The sequence below is a fragment of the Arachis ipaensis genome, chromosome B9 (genome assembly GCF_059453495.1).
Source record: "Arachis ipaensis isolate K30076 ecotype BB chromosome B9, ASM5945349v1, whole genome shotgun sequence".
Lineage (NCBI taxonomy): Eukaryota > Viridiplantae > Streptophyta > Magnoliopsida > Fabales > Fabaceae > Arachis > Arachis ipaensis.
Genome location: NC_142444.1, coordinates 58,118,587 through 58,127,526, shown reverse-complemented (window position 1 = coordinate 58,127,526; position 8,940 = coordinate 58,118,587). Strand labels below are relative to the sequence as shown.

Genomic DNA, 8,940 nt, shown 5'->3' with positions numbered 1-8,940 from the left:
TCTGATTTTTCTGTTTCAACAGCAGGGTGAGGAGCTGCCACCAGACATCGCTGCAGGGATGAGTTTCGTGGAATGATAGAGTGAAAAATAGAATATTAGGAGTGGAGATATTTTGCATTGAAGCAAATATTTTATTGAATTAGACTGAGCACCTCTTTGAAAGAGATTTATTTTATATATATTTTGATGGATATATTATTTTGTTTTGCTTATATTTCAATTTTGTTTTTGCTACAAGTTTAGATTCAAAGGTTGAAAATATTCACTCTTAAAATATTAAAAAAATAATTCAATAATATTTAAAATAAATTATGCGTGTTTTTTTGAAAAAACCCAAATTTCTTTTTTTGTTTTAAATTTTTCTTAAATTAGCGGCGGTATTAAACCGCCTCTATTTGGGTTCAAAGATTATAAAAACTATTACATCTGGCAGCGGTTTGCAACCGCTGGTAAATTTGAGCGAAACTATAGTACAACTTAGCGGCGGTATAAAACTACCGCTAAACATGCAGGAACTTGGACATATTGAGATAAATTGCGGTGGTTTGGAAACCGCCAGTAAATATGAAGCAAATCGTGTCAGTCTCATTTGGTGGCGGTTTTCTATTGGTGTGCCGTGAAATTTTGATTTAGTGGCGGTTATACCAGCGGTTGCTGGAAACCGCCGCCAAACACAATCCCGGCGTCCATATCCATGGCGGTCCGGTTAACCGCCGGCATTGGATTTTGCGGCCGCTAATCAAGAAAAAAACCGCCGCCAATTCGCGCCTCCCCTGTAGTGACAATATAACTTTGTGGCAACATTAATATGTATGCCATAACAATGAGGACTTGTGTTTGAACTATATTTTCCTCAATTTTAAAATTTTAACACTGGATTATGGATTATGGTGGAGCTCGGATGCCCTAGTGAATTATGGACTTGCAAACACGCGCTAGTGTATTGTGGACTTGCAGATGTATTGGAGCTCCGTAGTGAGTTACTCGAGCAGTTTGGGTGGACTAGTTTTCGCCGATAGATTTGACCAGTTTTTGTTCGAATTGATCGATTCTCATCAGTTTTCAAGCAGAAATGGTCCTTGGACTGGACTAGACCAATTTGAGATCTGCTTCACCGAGTTGTTAGTTAAATTGGCCAACCGATCTGAATTTTAAAATTATGTCTATGCCTCACTAGAGACCACGTGATTAGATTTAACGTTTCATCGTACTTATAATCAAGTTGGTTATTCATATGAATACATTTTTATATAAAAATAATATTGTAAACCGTTGTCAATGAATTATAACTCAAATGACATAATTTTTCCATATTCATCTAAAAGTTCGCAAATTCGGTTAAATAATCTAATATGTTTAACTGAAATCGCATAACAATTCACAATATCATCTTTACATATCTTCCCAATGCAAGATTTTTATTTGCTTTTTCTTTTTTTAACTCTTTTAAGACTCGTCATTATTATATATATTTTATTATAATAAAATGTGATTATCAATTTTAGAAGGACTAATTCAGTGTTTTATGATCATAGAAAGATGAATAGTGATTTTTAAGGGGGAGCACATGGTGGATTATTTAAAATATAATTATGTTACATATATACATATAAAATTAGTCATGCATTAATCAACTATTGTATAAAAATTACAAACATACATTTGCTGTAAAGAAAAATTCTGATTATATTATTATAAAAATATATATTTGATTATCTTATCATAACTGATTCGATTATTCTATTTTAAAATATTTATTTATTTACCATAATTTATTATTTTATTAAAAAATATATAAATATATATATATATATATATATATATATACAAAAATATATGATAATTTATATGATTGTTAATTGTTTAGTGTTTATAAAATATTTTTGTTTAAAATTTGAGTTTAATTTAAATTCTCTAATAACGTTAAATATTTTACACATTCATTCACTTTATTCTTTTAGATAATTATTTACATAATAAATTAAAAATAATTAATTTTACATGATAGTACATTATATAAGTATTAAGTGTAGAAAAATTAAACTCCTACTATTTTCTAAAAAATAGCCGATTGTTTGGTATATCGCACAAAATGACGAGAAATTTGAGCAGGATTTTGACCGGTGCCTCTCTCAGTTGGTTCAAACTTCAAACAGAATCTAACATGACGATCTGACAAGGGCACGCAAGTCTTGGACGCAAGTTTTTACAATTACTAAAATTAATTAATAATTAACTATAATTTTTTTGGCAGTAATTAAGTATGTGTAAGAAGAACAAATTCAATCTATTAACACAATATCATAGGAGACAATCAATGATAAAATAAACTAAAGAAAAAGGAGTGAAAATCAGCGTCAAAATTATCGTCTAGTATTGTATTGAATGGAATCTGTACGTTGTTGTATTTATATATATATATATATATATATATATATATATAGCAATGGGATCGGATTTCGAAATTTGAAACCAACGATAATGAATCAAACATTTCTGCTCGATCTGCCAAACAAAGTGTATTTTATTTTGAAATTCTAGTACTATATATACTATATAATTATATCATATGTGCATTCATTTCATCCCAATTGTCTGTTGGAGCAGAAAGGTTAAGTGTTTGTGTAAATTTTTCTTTTTTTTTTTTTTTTAATTTGGGCTCTAAAGGGTAGGTCAACTAACTTCCATATCTTTGACATAACTAAATACTTAAAATTTATAATGTACTTATTTAATATATATATATATATATATATATATATATATATATATTATCACATTTTTGAGTACTTATTTAAATAATAGATTTGACTAAAATAAAAATTTATATGTTTTATTTTTTTAAATTTTAAAAATCTCAATGTAATAATTTTTTTTAAAGATAAAAATATTTGATGCAAAAATTTAGGAAGTTATTTTAATATATACTCAAAAAAATTACAATATTATCTTATTATATATATATATATATATATATATATATATATTAATTACTTATTTAGTAAATATGATCGAATTTCACGCCGTTCTAAACTGAAACCATGCCGTCCATGCGTCATGCCAAAAAAAAAAAAAACAAGAAATACTTTAATTAAATGATAATACCTAAAACTTAATGTTCACTATATCAAAATTATGATTTATATCAAATATCTATATATAATGTCTTGGATGGATTCCATATGAAATTTATTGAGTTAATAGTTAATTTCGTCCCTGAAAGATGATCTAATCTCTATTTTGTTTTTTGAAAGATAAAATTAATTAATCAAATTAGTTTCCTAAAAATAACTGTGTTGGTCAAGTTCGTCCTTCCGTTATCTCAGTGGTTGATGTGGCTAACGTTAGCTAGCGTTAAACGTTAACTGACAACATGGCACACTCCAAAACGACGTAGTTTTATTTGTGTTGACCCCAACCCCTAATACGGCGTCATTTATTGATCTCTATAATGGATATTCAAACGTTCTTTCCATCATCACCTCTCATAACAACCATGTCTCTGTTGCGCTACAAAACCTCTCGTTTTCTCTCTTCTCTCTGAAGCTCTGCCCTAAGACACTTGCCGAAGAACTGAACCTGCCTGTTCAGTTCATCATTCTGCCAAACGACATTTGTGGACGGGTTCGCGCTAACAAAGTGTAAAGTTGGAGGATTCTTGGAGACCGAACACCAGTGGAGGAATGCATCGTAAATGTGAAGGTTAAAGCTTTAATTTTTTTTGTTGTTATTTTTTGTGGCTTTGCATTGTTAGTGTGTATCGTTGTATCTTGCTGAGTTTATATGGACTGTTGAGTTAGGCTAGGGTTTGGAGTTTAATTTGAAATACATTTATCTGTTGATGTTGCTAATCAAGTTATGATATTAGGTAGAATATTTTTCTTTTGAAGATGGAACGACAAGTTTCAGGGTTATTTTATTGTGGGTTTATGGGGTTGATGCATGTTCATTTTGGTGTTAGACTAATTTTTGTTATGATTATGACTAGGTTGTGTGATGTGGGTTTATGTTATGATATTACTCTGTTTTTGTAGATGAAAAGTCCTCCAATAATTTTTGTATTTCACCATGGTAAAAAATTTAAAAAGGATATCAGAATGGATATCTATATTATGAGTCAGATAACACAGTGGTTATAATGTGCAAGAATTGTAGAAGACTCCCGGTGTTCTCCTTGACAAAGGGTTGAAGAGGCTAGCTGATGAGCGGATAATTTATACCTTTTTTGGCATTGTTTTTACATAGTTTTTAGTATGATTTATTTACTTTTTATTATATTTTTATTAGTTTTTATTCAAAAACCACATTTCTGGACTTTACTATGAGTTTGTGTATTTTTTGTGATTTCAGGTATTTTCTGGCTGAAATTGAGGGACCTGAGCAAAAATCTGATTCAGAGGCTGAAAAAGGACTGTAGATGCTGTTGGATTCTGACCCTCTTGCACTCGAAGTGGATTTTCTGGAGCTATAGAAGCCCAATTTGTGCGCTCTCAATTGCGTTGGAAAGCAGACATTCTGGGCTTTCCAGCAATATATAATAATCTATACTTTGCTCAATATTTGATGGCCCAAACTGGCGTTCAAAGGCAGCCTAAAACATCTTGGCATAAAACGCCCAAACTGACACCAGAATTGGAGTTAAACGCCCAAACTGGCACCAAAGCTAGCGTTTAACTCTAGGAACAGCCTATGTACGAAAACGCTTCAATGCTCAGCCCAAGCACACACCAAGTGGGCCCCGGAAGTGGATTTTTGCACTATCTGCACTTAGTTACTCAATTTCTGTAAACCTAGGCTACTAGTTTAGTATAAAAACTACTTTTAGAGATGTATTTTATAGCATTTTCATCTTTGGTTAATCTTATTTTCTAAGAGACCATTGTACACATTTGGAGGCTGGCCTCACGGCCATGCCTAGACCTTTTTCACTTATGTATTTTCAACGGTGGAGTTTCTACACCCCATAGATTAAGGTGTGGAGCTCTACTGTTCTTCATGAATTAATGGTTACTACTATTTTTTATTCAATTCATGCCTACTTCTTCTCCAAAATATACTCTCGTACTTAATTCAGTTAAGTCAGAATGAAGGGGTGACCCGTGACAATCACCCAATCTTCGTTACTCGCTTAACCAAGATCGCGTGCCTGACAACCACAAAGCGGTCTACATGATGTTCAACATAGTCATTGGACGACAGCCGGAGTATATTCTCTTGGATATCTAATACACAAACCGAGTCCGTGAGATTAGTATCTTCGTGGTATAGGCTAGAATTATTGGCAACCATTCCTGGGATCTGGAAAATCTAAACCTTGACTGTGGTATTTCGAGTAGGATCTGGGAAGGGATGACTGTGACGAGCTTCAAACCTGCGAATGTTGGGTGCAAGTGACAGTGTGCAAAAGGATCAATGGATTTTATTCCGACGCTAGTGGAAACCAACAGATGATTAGCCATGCGGTAGCTGTACCTGGTATTTTTCATCCGAGACAAGAAATCTGATAGTTGATTAGCAGTGCAGAAATCGTAGAGGACCATTTTCACTGAGAGGATCCTACAGCTTGCCATGGAAGGAAGTAACGCATGGTTGGAAGGAGGCAGTAGGAAAGAAGAGGTTCAGAAGCAACAAAGCATCTTCAGACACTTATCTGAAATTCCCACCAATGAATTATATAAGTAACTTTATTTTATTTTATGTTTTATTTATATTTTAATTATCAAAACCTCATAATCAATTGAATCCGCCTGACTGAGATTTACAAGATGACCATAGCTTGCTTCAAGCCGACAATCTCCGTGGGATCGACCCTTACTCACGTAAGGTTTATTACTTGGACGACCCAGTGCACTTGCTGGTCAGTTACGCGGAGTTGTGAAGAAGTGTTGAGATCACGATTCCGTGTACCAAGTTTTTGGCGCCGTTGCCGGGGATTCTTCGAGTTTGGACAACTGACGGTTCATCTTGTTGCTTAGATTAGGTAATTTTATTTTATGTTTAAGCTTTTTAATTTTATTTTCGAAAAAAAATTAAAAATATATATATATATATATATATATATATATATATATATATATATATTTGTTCTTCAGAATTTTTAAGAATGAATTCTAGAGTTTCAGAAGACATGTTGAAGCCTGGCTGGCTGTTAAGCCATGTCTAATCTTTTGGACCGAGGTTTCGACTTATCTTTGCAAGAGCCTTTTGGTTCCCATCAATTTGGCTGTTGTATGTAATACTCTGCTAAAGCTTGGCTGGCCATTTGGCCATGTCTAATCTTTTGGACCGAAGCTTTCACATAAAGCTTGGCTGGCTATTTAGCCATGTCTAAATTTTTGGACCGAAGCTTTAGACTAGCATTGCATGATTCCTGCAACTCTTATTAAAAATTTTGAATTTCTTATTTTTCTTTTTCCAAATAATTTTCGAAAAATTCAAAAAATTTAATAAATCATAAAACCAAAAATATTTTGTGTTTCTTGTTTAAGTCTTGTGTCAAATTTTTAGTTTGGTGTCAATTGCATGTTTTTCCTTTTTCTTAAATTTTCAAAAAATATAGTCATTGTGTTCTTCTTTGATCTTCAAGTTGTTCTTGATGATTTTTGTTGTTTGATCTTTAATTTTTCTTGTTTTGTGTCTTATCTTGTTTTTCATATGCATTTTCAAATTGTTAGTGTCTAAATATTAAAAATTTCTAAGTTTGGTATCTTGCATATGTTTCCTTTCTTAAAAATTTTCAAAAATATGTTCTTGATGTTCATCTTGATCTTCAAAGTATTCTTGGTGTTCATCTTGACATTCAAAGTGTTCTTGCATGCATTAGTCGTTTTGATTTTAATTTCTTATGTTTTGTTTCATTTTGGTGTTTTTCTCTCTCCTCATTAAAAATTCAAAAATCAAAAAAATATCTTTCCCTTATTTTACTCTTCATTTTTGAAATTTTGAATTGATTTAGTAAAAAATTTTCAAAATTTGGTTGTTTCTTGTTAGTCAAGTCAAAATTTCAATTTAAAAATTCTATCTTTTCAAAATTTTTTTACAAAAATCAAATCTTTTCATTTTTTCTTAATATTTTTGAAAATTTTAAAATTAATTTTTAAAATCTTTTTCTTATTTTTATTTCATATTTTCGAATTTATTACTAACATTTAATGTTTTGATTCAAAAATTTCAAGTTGTTACTTGCCTATTAAGAAAGGTTCAGTCTTTAAATTCTAGAATCATATCTTTTAGTTTCTTGTTAGTCAAGTAATCAACTTTATTTTCAAAAATTAAATCTTTTTAATTTCCTTTTCAAATATTTTTCAAAATAAATTTCAATCATATCTTTCAATCATATCTTTTTCAAAACTTAATTTGAAATCTTTTTCTAACTTCTTATCTTTTCAAAATTGATTTTCAAATCTTTTTCAATTAACTACTTGACTTTTTGATTGGTTTACTATTTCTTATCTTTGTCAAAATCACCTAACTACTTTTCTCTCTCCAATTTTCGAAAATGACTAACCCCTTTTTCAAAATTCCTTTTAATTAAATAATTGTTTTACATTTCAATTTAATTTTATTTTCCTTCTTAAATTCGAATTCTAACTAATAATTAAAATAAAAACAAAAATATTTTTTTTTCTTATAATTAAAATTCGAATACTCTCTCTCTCTCATCTCTTTCTATTTATTTATTTATTTACTAACACTTCTCTTCTTCTTATAATTCGAACCCTCTCCCTCTCTCTGTGTTCGAATTCTTCTTCTCCCTTCTTCATTCTATTTTTTTTATTCTTCTACTCACATAAAAGAATCTCTATACTGTGACATAGAGGATTCCTATTCTTTTCTGTTCTCTTCTTTTTCATATGAGCAGGAACAAGGATAAGAACATTCTTGTTGAAGCTGATCCTGAACCTGAAAGGACTCTAAAGAGGAAACTAAGAGAAGTTAAAAAAAACTCTGTAGAGGACCTAATAGAAATTTTCGAAAAAGAAGAAGACATGGCAGCCGAAAATAACAACAATGGTGGAGATGCAAGGAAGATGCTTGGTGACTTTACTGTACCCACTTCTGACTTCTATGGAAGAAGCATCTCAATTCCTGCAATTGGAGCAAACAACTTTGAGCTTAAGCCTCAATTAGTTTCTCTAATACAACAGAATTGCAAGTTTCATGGACTTCCATTGGAAGATTCTCATTAGTTCTTAGCTGAATTCTTACAAATCTGTGACACTGTCAAGACCAATGGGGTTAATCCTGAGGTCTACAGACTTATGCTTTTCCCCTTTGCTGTAAGAGACAAAGCTAGGACATGGTTGGACTCACAACCTAAAGAAAGCCTGAACTCTTGGAAAAAGCTGGTCAATGCCTTCTTGGCCAAATTCTTTCCACCTCAAAAGTTGAGAAAGCTTAGAGTGGAAGTCCAAACCTTCAGACAGAAGGAAGGTGAATCCCTCTATGAAGCTTGGGAAAGATACAAGCAATTGATTAGAAGGTGTCCTTCTGACATACTTTCAGAATGGAGCATCTTATGTATATTCTATGATGGTCTGTCTGAATTGTCCAAGATGTCATTGGACCACTTTGCTGGTGGATCTCTTCATCTGAAGAAGACGCCTACAGAAGCCCAGGAACTCATTGAAATAGTTGTAAATAACCAGTTCATGTACACTTCTGAGAGAAATACTGTGAATAATGGGACAACTCAGAAGAAAGGAGTTCTTGAGATTGATAATCTGAATGCCATATTAGCTCAGAATAAAATATTGACTCAGCAAGTCAATATGATTTCTCAGAGTCTGACTGGAATGCAAGCTGCATCCGTCAGTACTAAGGAAGCTTCCTCTGAAGAAGAAGCTTATGACCCTGAGAATCCTGCAATGGAAGAGGTGAATTACATGGGAGAATCCTATGGAAACACCTATAATCCTTCATGGAGAAATCACCCTAATT

The 8,940-nt window shown here is 31.8% G+C and overlaps 1 non-coding gene across 1 annotated transcript; it reads right to left on the bottom strand.

Annotated features, from left to right (window-relative positions):
• Positions 1 to 8,393: 8,393 nt before the first annotated feature.
• On the bottom strand, positions 8,394 to 8,497 carry LOC148544767 (small nucleolar RNA R71). Its single transcript, XR_015901756.1, has one exon. It is a non-coding gene; the product is annotated as a small nucleolar RNA R71 (small nucleolar RNA).
• Positions 8,498 to 8,940: the final 443 nt, after the last annotated feature.